General features: G+C 38.7%; 1 long non-coding RNA gene across 1 annotated transcript; it reads right to left on the bottom strand.

Annotated features, from left to right (window-relative positions):
• On the bottom strand, positions 7,684–9,180 carry LOC109850801. The gene is made up of 3 exons (XR_002249553.1): positions 8,931–9,180; positions 8,685–8,846; positions 7,684–7,706 (listed from the first exon to the last, which is right to left on the bottom strand). It is a non-coding gene; the product is annotated as an uncharacterized LOC109850801 (long non-coding RNA).

Here is a 12,441-nt window from a genome sequence, read left to right as displayed (position 1 = left end):
CAGCGAGTTGTCACTCCTCTCAACAAGTCGACTCTCAGAGATCATCATCTCTAATGCACATAGCATAAGAACACATAGTTCTATTGTTCCACTCAAGCTTAAGTTCATCAACTGACTTGATCGTTGGAGGTACCATGGGGGAATCATCACCCGACCCTCTCACGACTTCTTCTGTGCATATTGCAAACTCTAACTCAGTGGCCAGACATAAAGTCGAAGAAGGGAGCGGGTCCTCCATCATCCTTCATCACCCTGCAATAATCATCTTCTAGATTAATAGTCTGTTTGATATCGAGCATCAACAGTTTGGCGCCCACCGTGGGCCTTCCTTCTTTTTTGGAGAGAACATGTCTGGTTTTGAAGATAGAGCTGAGCAATCTCATCCTAGAGGACCTCATCAGAGTTATGCTACTCAAGCCTAGCTTGAAGCAACAGCTCATATGATTTCCCAATTCTGCCAAGAGCAATTTGCTACCTTCTCCAATAAGCTTCTCAGCCGACTTCCACTCTGCCAAGAGCAATTTGCTACCTTCTCCAATAAGCTTCTCAGCCGACTTCCACAGCCGCAAGAAGCAGTCTTTACGACTCTCCGCCATCATGCCTCTCTAGTCCCCTCGGCTACCATTAGAGCATCTGGATACGATCGAGTCAATAGACTGATCGCAAGCGTCTTCGGGAGTAACAACTCCCTTTTAGACGACCTTATGAATGTCCCATGTGAGAAATTCAAATTGCCTGACATAGAGACATACAAAGGCGAGGGAGACCCCTCCGAACATGTTCAGAATTATTATGATGTGATGAGTATGCTCCAAGCCTCAGAAGTAATTCTCTATCGGTGCTTTCCTATCACTCTTTTTCAGGGAGTGCTAAGCTCTGGTGGAACACTCTCGAGAAGAGATCCATCTGAAACTTTCGACAGCTTAGCCGAAAGTTCATCCACCTTTTCCTAGTTAACGTCAAGCGGAAGCTCCCCCCTCATGTGCTAATCCAAATGAGGCAGAGGTCAGAAGAGAGTCTCCAGACCTACTTTAAGAAATTCCAAGCCAAGAGGCTGGAAGTCGACGACCCAGGGAGTGCGGTTGCCATGTCAGCACTCGTCGCCAGTTTACAGAGCAATGAGTTGGCCAACTCTCTTGCTAAGAAATCAGTCATCAATTATGAGCAATTGATGGCTAGAGCCCATGGATACATGGACATGGAAGATGCCCGAGCCTACAAGGTGGCAGCCAAGGCCACAGAGACCTCCACAGTCGCGCCTTTGGCACCTCCACATCCGCGCCTTTGGCACCCTGATCTAAGCCCTTGGCTCCTTATCAGGATAAGCCTAAGGCACAACCCTTTGCCTGACTCCCATAGTCGTCTCTCAGCCATAGGGAAAAACTTAGTCGATTCTCAAGAACCTAGGTGGTTCGACTCCTCAGTAGGATTTCAAAGCTCTTGGCTCTTTATCAAGGTAAGCCCAAGGCACAACATATGGTTCGATTTCGTAAAACCCCAAAAATGTGAATATTTTGTAATAAATAATAATAAATATGTTATATTATGATAAATAATATTTATTAATGTTTTAGTATGTTAGAAATTGATTTGAGATCAATTCAATGTATATATGTGAATATAGAAGTGATATCATGCACACGTGCACGGGCCTGAATCTGGGAAAAACGACCAGTTAAAAGTATATGCATTTTACATACCTAAGCAGTTGGAATATAAAAAACTTAAAAGATTAAAGTTGTAGGTCTCTTCAAGAGCTTTCCAACAAATCTAATGTCACATCATTCTGATGTCGTACGTGAAAGTTATGGTTAAAATACCGAAGGTTGTTTTCCTAGTCAGACTAGGTTTCCTGGTTCGGATCAAACAGGTTTGTTTCGGGTTTACCTCTATAAATACATATATTTATCATGAAAATTCTTCTCTTTTATCATATCTATGAACCCTAACAGCCATCCTCTCCCCTCAAAAACCCTAGATTTTTTTTCTTATAAATTTTGAGAGCTCTGTGAAGCACAATACCGACACGAGAGGGCGAGATCTTCGATGTGTGACAAGAGAGAACGGGTTGTTTGTGCTTGTGGATTAGTTGTTTATTTCAAAGGCTTAGAATGACATTTGAGGCAAGATTATCTTCATCCAAACTCATCCCCATAGTTAAATAACTAGTGTAGATGATTAATATGACGTTGAATATGTGTTTTCATGCTTTAATATTAACCTGAGGTGTTAAAAGTCGGATTTTTTTGATAGTAAATCTTAAACTAATACTATATTAGTAACATTTTCTTGCTGTTTATGATAGTACATGATCATGATCATTAGGGTCATTCATAATTTTGTTTATATATGAGAAAATTAAGAGATGTACTAAATATATATTTTCTGCAGAAAACTGCAGCACTTGTATAATTTTTAACTGAGATTTTGAGATAGCAAATAAACTCTAAATTTAACCAAACTAGTTCCAAATGAAAACTTTGTGTATCTAGTTTCTAAAGATAGAAAACTATTCTTAAAAAGAGTTTGTATAGAGAAAGATATGTTTTTTACTAACAATATATCCTGTAGAAAAACTTCTACATATGTATAATATTTAACTGGAGATTTGGTATAACAAATAAACTCCAAACTGAACCAAACTTATGCCATTTGAAAGATGTATGAATATAATTTTCAAAATAGAAAATTATTTATAAAAATAATTTTCCTAGAGAAAGATATGCTTATTTTTACTTACAGAAGTCCCGTCTATTTTTCTGCTCATTTTGTGGAGCTGTGTTGCGCCGTTTTGAGATGTGTTCACAGAGTTTTAAGCCGTTTGATGTTACATGTATAGTCATGAATATGTTGTGTTACATATTTAAGAATCCCAAGGGGATTATGATGAGTTTTGATTTGATCATATTTGAATTAGATATCATTCATACACATGTTGGATGTCGTTGATGAGCACAGCTCAGTACTATATGAGATAGTGCGTCGACATACCAGATATATACAGTTTATATATATGAGGTGGATATCGTTGATGAGCTCAGTTCAGTACTACACGAGGTTGCGTCGATATTCCACATGTACATGCCATTGAGTCGGATTTTAGGAGGCTTGATCTAGCCGTCCGTCCCGCACTAGGGTGCGGTGAGGCTCGTGAGCCGTATTTCTAGGATACCTATTTGGTAGTCTGTCCCACACTCATATTATGCACTGAGATCACAATGAGACTAATGAGCCGTGTACACAGTTTAGGATACCTACAGGGTAATCTGTTGCACTGAGACAATTACTTGATAGCCTAAATGTGGCAGATATCAGTTATGAATATGACCTATCACTGAACTATATGACCGAGATACGTTGCATTTAAAAGTATACAAAATTATGTATTGGTATTTTATTCTATCTCCCCAGTGATAGTGGAAGATATGATAAATACGATGTGTTGATGTCTTAATTCTTTTACTGCTTTATTTACTTCTTAGTTAGGATCAATGATTAGAGATTCACAACTTGAGACATATGATATATATATGAGGGTTTTCTTGTTTGGATTATTTCGTTCAACATACTACGTCTCGTGTTGTAGGTTTCTAAATATTAATCTCACTTAGATACGGGGAAATTAAATCTAGGTAGACTATGTTTAATAGATAGAGCCTTCACTCTATCTAGCAGTCCTTCTCCTAAGGATGGATGGAGGTAATCTTGCTGTAGTGCTCTGATGCTCTTGTTGTTGTTCTTTTTTTTTAATTACTTTTCAGGTGGTTCAGAGTTTCGGAGAGCCGTAGGGTGACGGAGTTCTGACATAGTCGCCGTCGCGTATTTTTACTTGTAGAGACTCCACTGTAGTTTTGAGTTTTATCTAGACATTAGAGTTTCATTTTTATATTGTAAAGGCAATGTGCCTTAGTATGATTTTTAGTTGATTTATATTGAGACATTTTTATTATTCAGATATCAGATGTATTATAGTTAAGACATGATTCTTTTTTATTTATGAGATATCTCTTCTATATCATGTCTATTATATTTATTCTCTTTTTTTTTGCCTATTTTGTACCCGCACTTCTATTTGATTCCACTAGAGGATATTGCTGTAATTGGTGAAACGTGTTTATACACAGTGTAGGTACATGGCAGGTTTGACATCTCTGGTTTTATCTTGGACTGTAGCCTTGTGTGAACCCAGAGGCGTCACAGTTTCCTCCGGCTCTCATCGATCATCATGGTCAAGACCTTGGCTCCTCATCAGGATAAGCCCAAGGCACAACCCTTTGGCCGACTCCCACAATCGTCTCTCGACCATAGGGGAAAATCTAGTCGACTCTCAAGAGCCTAGGTGGTTCGACTCCTCAGTCGGATTCCAAAGCCCTTGGCTATTTGTTAAGGTAAGCCCAATGCATAACATATGGTTCGATTCCTCTGGCTCTCATCAAACATCATGGTCAATACCTTGGTTCTTTTTAAGGATAAGCCCAAGGCACAACTCTATGGTCAACTCCCAGAGTCACCTCTCGACCATACGAGGATTATGAAGACTTAGGTCCAGCATGAGGCCTAACCTCAGAGTTATCATTATGCCATTAAGATATTGGTATCATTATGAGTAAACCCAAGGCATGGAGTTCAATTGTTCGGTCATCTTCGCCAAAACGACTCAAAGCACTTCAACGTTTCAATCTTCGTTGACCAAGACCCGAGCATCTTGCCCACAGTAGGCGTAATATGAGCCAGTTGTCAAGCCAACTCATAACATTCGGGTTGACACAACACAGCCAGCTCAAGAATTGTCACTTAATTCGCTCAATTAGAGCAATGCTACAAAGTAATCAATAGCCCTAACTTCAGCCCAGAGCTTTATTCATTTCACTTGGTCTCAACTAAAGCCGACTCCAAGCGAAAGGGGCCAACTGTTATGGGGTACAACTGTGTTCAGATATATGATCTGATAACATCTTGACCGATGAGAGAGATAGCCAGAGATCAGCTAGCAGTCTGACTCAGCCGACCAGACGAGTTGATATTCATCAATGTCGACTCGAAAGGCGGTATCAATCGGCCCTTTCGCAGCAGGCAACTCGCCAAGAGCCTAGTAGACTCAACGAGTTGTCACTCCTCTCAACGGCTCGACTCTCTTCATGAGTCCCATCATGAGGGACATTGCTTCTTAGCGAAGCTAGAAGATAACTTTGCCAAAGTTTATCCATCCTGACAACAAGTCATATTATGTCTACTCAAAGACCATGCTTCATCACGCCTCTTATCAGCCCACGTCCCATCGATCGCTCTTCAAATCGAGACCGAAGTGATCTTCCTCCTGTCACTAGCCGACACATGTAGAACAAAGGATGACTCACCTTCCAGCTCACACTTTGTCACCAGTATTTGCATAGCCGAAGTGACCAGTCTGTCATTAGCATCATCTTTATATGTAGATGCTATTCGTCATAGCCAAAGGTTTGCAATCTAAACTCTCTTTCTGACCTAAATCTCAGAGATCATTATCTCTAATACACATAGCATAAGAACACACAGTGCTATTACTCCACTCAAGCTCAAGTTCATCAACTGACTTGATCGTTGGAGGTACCACGGGGGAATCATCACCCCGCCCTCTCACGACTTCTTCTGTACAGATTGCAAACTCTAACTCAATGGCCAAACATAAAGTCGAAGAAGGGAACGGGTTCTCCGTCATCCTTTATCACCCCGCAACAATCCTCTTCTGGATTAATAGTCTGTTTGATATATATATATATATATATATATATATTGTAGGCTATCTAAAAATTACTGCAGATAGCTGATCCCCATTAAACACCAATGATGGAAGTTACAATCTGATGACTTTCGCATTAACAACTCGATAATGAATGTTACAATCAAATGACTTTTATATCAATAAGTAAAAAACTACAATTAGAAGGTTTTCATGTGGATCGAGAAAGGTTACAATTCGGCGACCTTCACGGTAACTGATGAAAGCTCTGATTTATCAGTCTTCATAATCAACAGCGAGCGTTACAATCTGACGGCTCTCATATTTCAAGGAGCTAGAGCAAAGATTACAGAATGACAATCTTTGTAACACTCTGACAAAAGATATTACAAGTCAACGATCTCTTCAGTCCAAGATGCATAGCTCATCTTTGTATCCCAGAAATAAAATGCAAGTGACCTCGTTCTAGAGTCAAAGCAATGCAAACGCAGCTTCAATCCAGCTACAAATGTAGCTCCTAAAATGTCGCCAACATAACTTCCATCTGCTGCCAAACGCAACTCCTAAATGCTGCTAACGCAGCTTCCATCTGCTGTCAAATACAGCTCTTAAATGCTGCAAACACAGCTTCTAACTGCTGCCAACGCAGTTTCCATCTGCTGCCCAACGCAGCTTCCAAAAGCCGCTAGCACAGCTTGCAAACACTGCGTTCAAACGCAGATTTTGTTCTAGAATGCAGTCTCGGTGTTTTACTAATTCAAACGAGCTGAACGGTTGCAAAACCGTTTTCCCCACGATATGAGGGATTTTTTTCCCACTTTGGAGCGGATTAAAGGGACGGTTACACCCCTTAATCCCCCTATAAATCTTAACAAACTCAACTGAGTTGGGGGCTAGATTTTTGGTCATTTGAAAATCTTTGGAGATCGGCATTTTGGAGGGGAGAGATCTTAGATAATCCTTCAGCAACCGAAATTGTGAAGCTTTAGCACTTAGCTTATTAACCAATTTTGGTTTAAATTAACTCTTTTACAGAGTTTCAAACTCGCTCTAAGTTATTAAACTCGTTTAGAGTTCTGTTTAAACTTGCCACGCAAGTTCTTCAAGACATCAAATACAAAAGGATTCAACCGTGTTCCACAAGGTGAAACGTCAGAACGTCAACGAGAAGTAAACTCGACACGAGTTTCGAGGGAATCATCTCATCGACACCAAAAAGAACCTAGATTAAACCACTACTACATAAAGAGGCATCCTAGATGGAAAATTCCGTCTAGGATACCCAGAATTCCATCTAGGATGCGTATTCTAGACGGAATTCCGTCTAGAATTCGGGTCTAGTATGTTTCCGTCTAGAATGTAGTATTCTAGACGGAAATTCCGTCTAGAATACATCCTAGACGGATTATTCTAGACGGAATTCAAAACCGTCTAGAATACATCCTAGACGGATTATTCTAGACGGAATTTTCCGTCTAGAATACTTCATCCTAGACGGAAAAAATTTCCGTCTAGGATGGGTATCCTAGACGAAAATTTCCGTCTAGAATACTCATTCTAAACAGAATTTCCATCTAGAATGTTTTTTAAATTTTTTTTCAAAAAACCAAGCATCCTAGACTGAATTTGAGCATCCTAGACGGAATTTCCGTCTAGGATGCTATGCTACAGTAGTTTTTTTTTTTTTTTGCAGAATCTATTCTGAGTGCATGTACACAATATTTATCAACAACAAATTATATTCATAGCCAACACAATCAAATTATATTCCAATATCAAATCCAATTATATTCAAATAATACATTCACTAGAATAGTAGAGAGATACATAAATTGTTTACAAACTTTTACATAAATTATTTACAAGAGGTTCTGTATGCTCCATCGCACAACATTACACACAATTCCTCCATCAACCCGATCTCTACATTGTTGTTTATATGCAAATTAAAACTGATGCAACCAATAAGTATCTTACTTCCCAATGCCTATAAAAGTTCAAGACAAAGGTGATACATATGACAAATTTTCACTACAGAGAAGCACATTCATCTTCAACGTATTTCAGAGTGCCCAAAAATGCACAAAGAAGATAACAAGCGAAATCAACCAAGACACCACTGCCTAAAATGGTTGAATGAAAGAAGAACAGAGCAATAATCTTCTGCATCTTATGATAATACTTCAATGAATAATCGGGATATAGATGTATATTCACAATTGCAAAAGAATTATCAAGCATAGTAAAGAAATTAGTTTCCAATGTTAACCGGCACATAATAACCTAATTAGTTTCCACATCCTCTGATATGGGTACGATTAAACGTAGTAAGTCATTATTTTGTGGAGCTAAGCTTACAAGATCACTTGAAGAATTCATAAAGAAAGAACAAGCTCGAGGTGAAAATTGCTTGGATACTTGATAAAATTGGTACACTAACTATGTTCATTCAACTTGCTTAAATACGTAAAAAGTATCAATTGAAAATATTACTGTAATTACTTGTGAAATTAAAGCCTAATCAATTTAGAGAGTAATACTCCTGCAACTAGTCTCTGATTCTCTAAGCCCTCAAAATTTAATTGAAACTGTAGCCTCTAAACAATTAAAGATTCGCCTTAAAGCAAAATAACAGTAAATTAAAGCACACCAATCGTTTTCTCAGGGCATATTCATGAAGATACTCTGATCCCTAATAAAAACATTAACTTGTCCATAAGATGCAATTTCGCACTCAAATTAAAACACCAACCTTACTAAAGAGAAAGGGATCGGCCACGAAATTCGCAATCAATATAAGCTTTAAAAAAGGCATTTGCTTTATTATGATCGTCAAATACAAGTTTCAATATTAAATCATTAAGCATGGTGACAATGCATGCATGCAACAAATTTAAAATATAAATAGGTGTCCTCAAGATGAATTTGGTTTATGCACACATGAAAACCAATGGAGAATATTTACCTTACTCAGGTTTGTGCTTTTCTCATCCTTTTCAGAGCATAGCACCAACGAACTGAGATTAGCAATTTTCTTTGCTTGCTCTGCTAGCCTCCTCTCACGATGAGCTCTGTCTTTCTTTTCCTCTTCCAACTCCAGAGCTATTCTCTCTTTCTCTAGCTCACTCTAGAATTACCTCAACTTAGTAAGAAGATGCTACAAAATTAAGATGGGAACAACCAAATTAGAACAAGGCAGGCTATCACTGACCTTCAATAGTGTGTTTCGAAGGTTCAAGATTTCTTCCTCGAAGTGCTCTGAATGAGAGGTCTAGGCACAAAACCATAGAAAACAATTGATGCTCTTAGTGAATAATAATAAGCACATTCTGGAACAACAAAAGGTCATCATTCAACAAACTTCCCAAGGTTCGCCAAATCCAAGCTCATAAAACAGATCAATCCTACCACATGCAACACTACAAAGGTTTAAAGCATTTATTACTAAGAACTTGTAGCCTTCATACGGATGGATTTTGCTCTTCAGAATAACTTCCACTCATCTTTTTTGTTAGAACCTTTGATAGCAGACTATTACCTCCCTCCAGTGATCTAACAAGCTACAATATGACGCTACAAAAAAGATGAGTGGTAAATTTTCAACCAGTAACAAACAATGATCCAAATTCGTATGGATGTCCATTTCCAGAAAAACTAAGACCATATCAAAGTTAGTGTAAATATATAGCAAAAAATATTGAATAGACTTAGGATTTTAAGTTTAACTGATCATAACACGGATTAAAAGTTGAGGTGTCTCTAACACTAGATTTGCAATCTTATCTGCTATCTCTTGATCTAAATTGCAGCTTAGATGTTCAAATTTTCAAAATCATAGCTATCAAATTCAAGCATTCATTCGCAACCCAAAAAAATTCACCAAAGAAAAGAAACATTACCTAGCTGGTCCAGTTCAAAAACTAAAGGCTCCACCCCAGTCCTCCTGAACAGCGATTTCACCTCCATTGAGTAACTGTCAAATTCGCAGGCCGCCGCAGCACTTCACTGGTGGAACGGCAAGGAGCAGTTGCAGGAAGCTCGGGCTGTTGATGGCTTGATGATGGATGCTGCGGCCGAGGTCTTTCAAAAGTTCGTAGCTTTGAAGTTAACATTTTGTAAAACTTGGTTGAATCGACTCATACAGAGAGAATTTAGGCAAAATTAGGAGTACATTCTGGGAAAAGAACTTCCATGGAAAGAACCAAAATAAAACGTTTCAATAAGAATTCTTCCGTAGATAGAATTGGGAATTGAATTAGGGTTAGGGTTTTGATTGCGGTTTACCTTGATGAGAGAGGAATCGAATCGGGAGGGAGGGGATGGGAGCGATGGCCTTGGATGCTAATCTCTACTTGGGGGCAAAGTTGAGGGCGGAAGGAGTGGAGGGTGCGGACGATGGGAAGGGGTAGGACTCTTGAGTGGCGGAGGGAGAGGTGTAGGAGTCCGGGAGGGTGGTTCGGTGATGAAGCGGGAAGGTGGTGGAGAAAGGCCGTGGAGGGAGAGGGAGTAGAGGGGAGGGCGGGTGTCGGGGTGACGTGGAGTAGGGAGGAAGGAGAGGAGGGAGGGGGAGGGGAGAAGAGGTATGGAGTTGAGGATTTTTTTTTTTTGGGGGGGGGTTTCGATTTTGGGTATGAAAATTTCGATTTTGGGGGAATGGAGTGCACGGGGGGTTTTGACCGGTTAATTTTTTTTTTAAATGGGCATATATCTTTAAACGGAAATTTCGTTAGGATTAACATTTCTATCTAGGATATGCAGGATTTTTTAAAAATAAAAATAAAAAAAAACTTGTCTAGGATAGCTATTCTAGACGAAAATTTCGCGTCTCAGTAATGCATTATCCTAGACGGAAATTTTCCGTCTAGTTTCCTACATTCTAATGACGGAAAAAATCTTGCGTTAGAATATTTCGTCTAGGATACGTGAATTTTACTAGTGAACAACAGGGATGATCTTCAGTCGACCATTTCTTTGTTTTGTAAATCGGAGAAAGCGATCGAGAAATATTGTAATTTCTTTTTTCTAAGGCAGTTAGAGAGAAGATTTGTATCGAAAGAATTGTAATTACTTCTTTTTCTGAGTCTGTTTAGAGAATATATAACTTAATTGTCACTTGTCTTCTTGAATATTTCCCATCTCACACACACAACACACCCACACACCACACACCCGACAAACACACACACAACACAGACACCACAACACATATCTATATATTATATATATATATATATATATATATATATATATATATATGAAGGTAGAACCGTATATTTTATAATGATATTGAATTTCTATGAATAATAATTTCTTAGTGATATTATATATATATATTTTATAATATATATAGTATATATATATATATATATTTACTTTATATATATATATATATATATATATATATTATATATATATATATATATATATATATGAGTATATATATATATATATATATTATATATAATGATATCTATATACTATTAATATATATATATATATCTATATTAGTATACGTTATGTATATATAGATTATATATAGTATATATATATATATCATATATGACTAGTATATAGCTACTGAGGAATGTGATTATCAGTGTACGAGAACTCATCAAGTGTGTTTAAGTGAGATAATTTGAGTAGTTCGAGCATCATGTGGTGATCAGATCAAACCTGGCAAAGTTCATCTGATCGGTCGACCGCAGTGGACGCGGCGGTCGACCGCACCTCGTTCTCGCACTCAGGAAACTCGTTTCCTGCTGTGCGGTCGACCGCACTGGGCGCGGCGGTCGACCGCCCAGCAGGCAGAGAGTTTGCTGGGTTTTGGGCCTTAACGGGTTTCGGGTCGGGTTTGGGGATTAGTATATATTCTAATTTATCCAAGAGAACCCATTTTCATCTGAAATCAGAACCCTAGCCCCCCTCTCTCCCCTCAAACCCTAGTTTCTCACTCTTTGGTGTTTTGGAGGAGCTTTGAAGGGTTTTTCAGCGGATTTTTGGTGGTTTCAGCGAGAGGGATCATCTTCCTCCAGATCTAGGGCTGTTTTCGTCGCGTAGGCGAGTAACATCTCGCCCAACTTTCAGCTTTTTGTTTCTTATGCTTAGATTGAAATTTTAATAAGGTTTTTAATTGAGCAAGTCGGTATTTTGAGTAGATAAAGTAGATCTTATGGCATGAGGTGCAAAACACATCAGTATATTTAGTCTGTAAAAAGCTTCACTAACGGAGTTTAATTAATTAGATCCTTGATCTGAAACGTTCTTTTATGAAGGTTAAACTTAATTTATTATGTTTAACGAACTTTAAATCATGTTGATTTAAGGTTTGGGATTTTTGGTAATGAGGTTTTAACTATTTAAACTTGTTCTTTACTGCAATGCATTACTATTGAATTGATAAAATTAGTTGGTTTATAGAAACCTCAAAATTTTATATGAGTTTTTCGAAGCTGACAGAAACCCAGGCTGGGGTTCTGTCCGATCAGCGGTCCGACCGCAGCGGACTCAGCGGTCGACCGTCGCGAGTTTTTGCCAGCAGAATCGCTTCTGCACTTTGAGCGGTCGACCGGCATGACCACAGCGGTCGACCGCCGCTCAGCTTTTGAGCCCAGTACTTCTCGGATCTGCAAGCGGTCGACCGGAGTGGGCTCTATGGCCGACCGCCGCACAGATTATGGTGCCCTGTTTGTTTTTGTCGAACTTTCCACTCGTTCGAGTGTTTG

Source organism: Asparagus officinalis, chromosome 7 (genome assembly GCF_001876935.1).
Source record: "Asparagus officinalis chromosome 7, Aspof.V1, whole genome shotgun sequence".
Taxonomy (NCBI): domain Eukaryota; kingdom Viridiplantae; phylum Streptophyta; class Magnoliopsida; order Asparagales; family Asparagaceae; genus Asparagus; species Asparagus officinalis.
The sequence above is the reverse complement of the archived record's forward strand: the minus strand, read 5'-3'. Positions and strand labels throughout refer to the sequence as shown.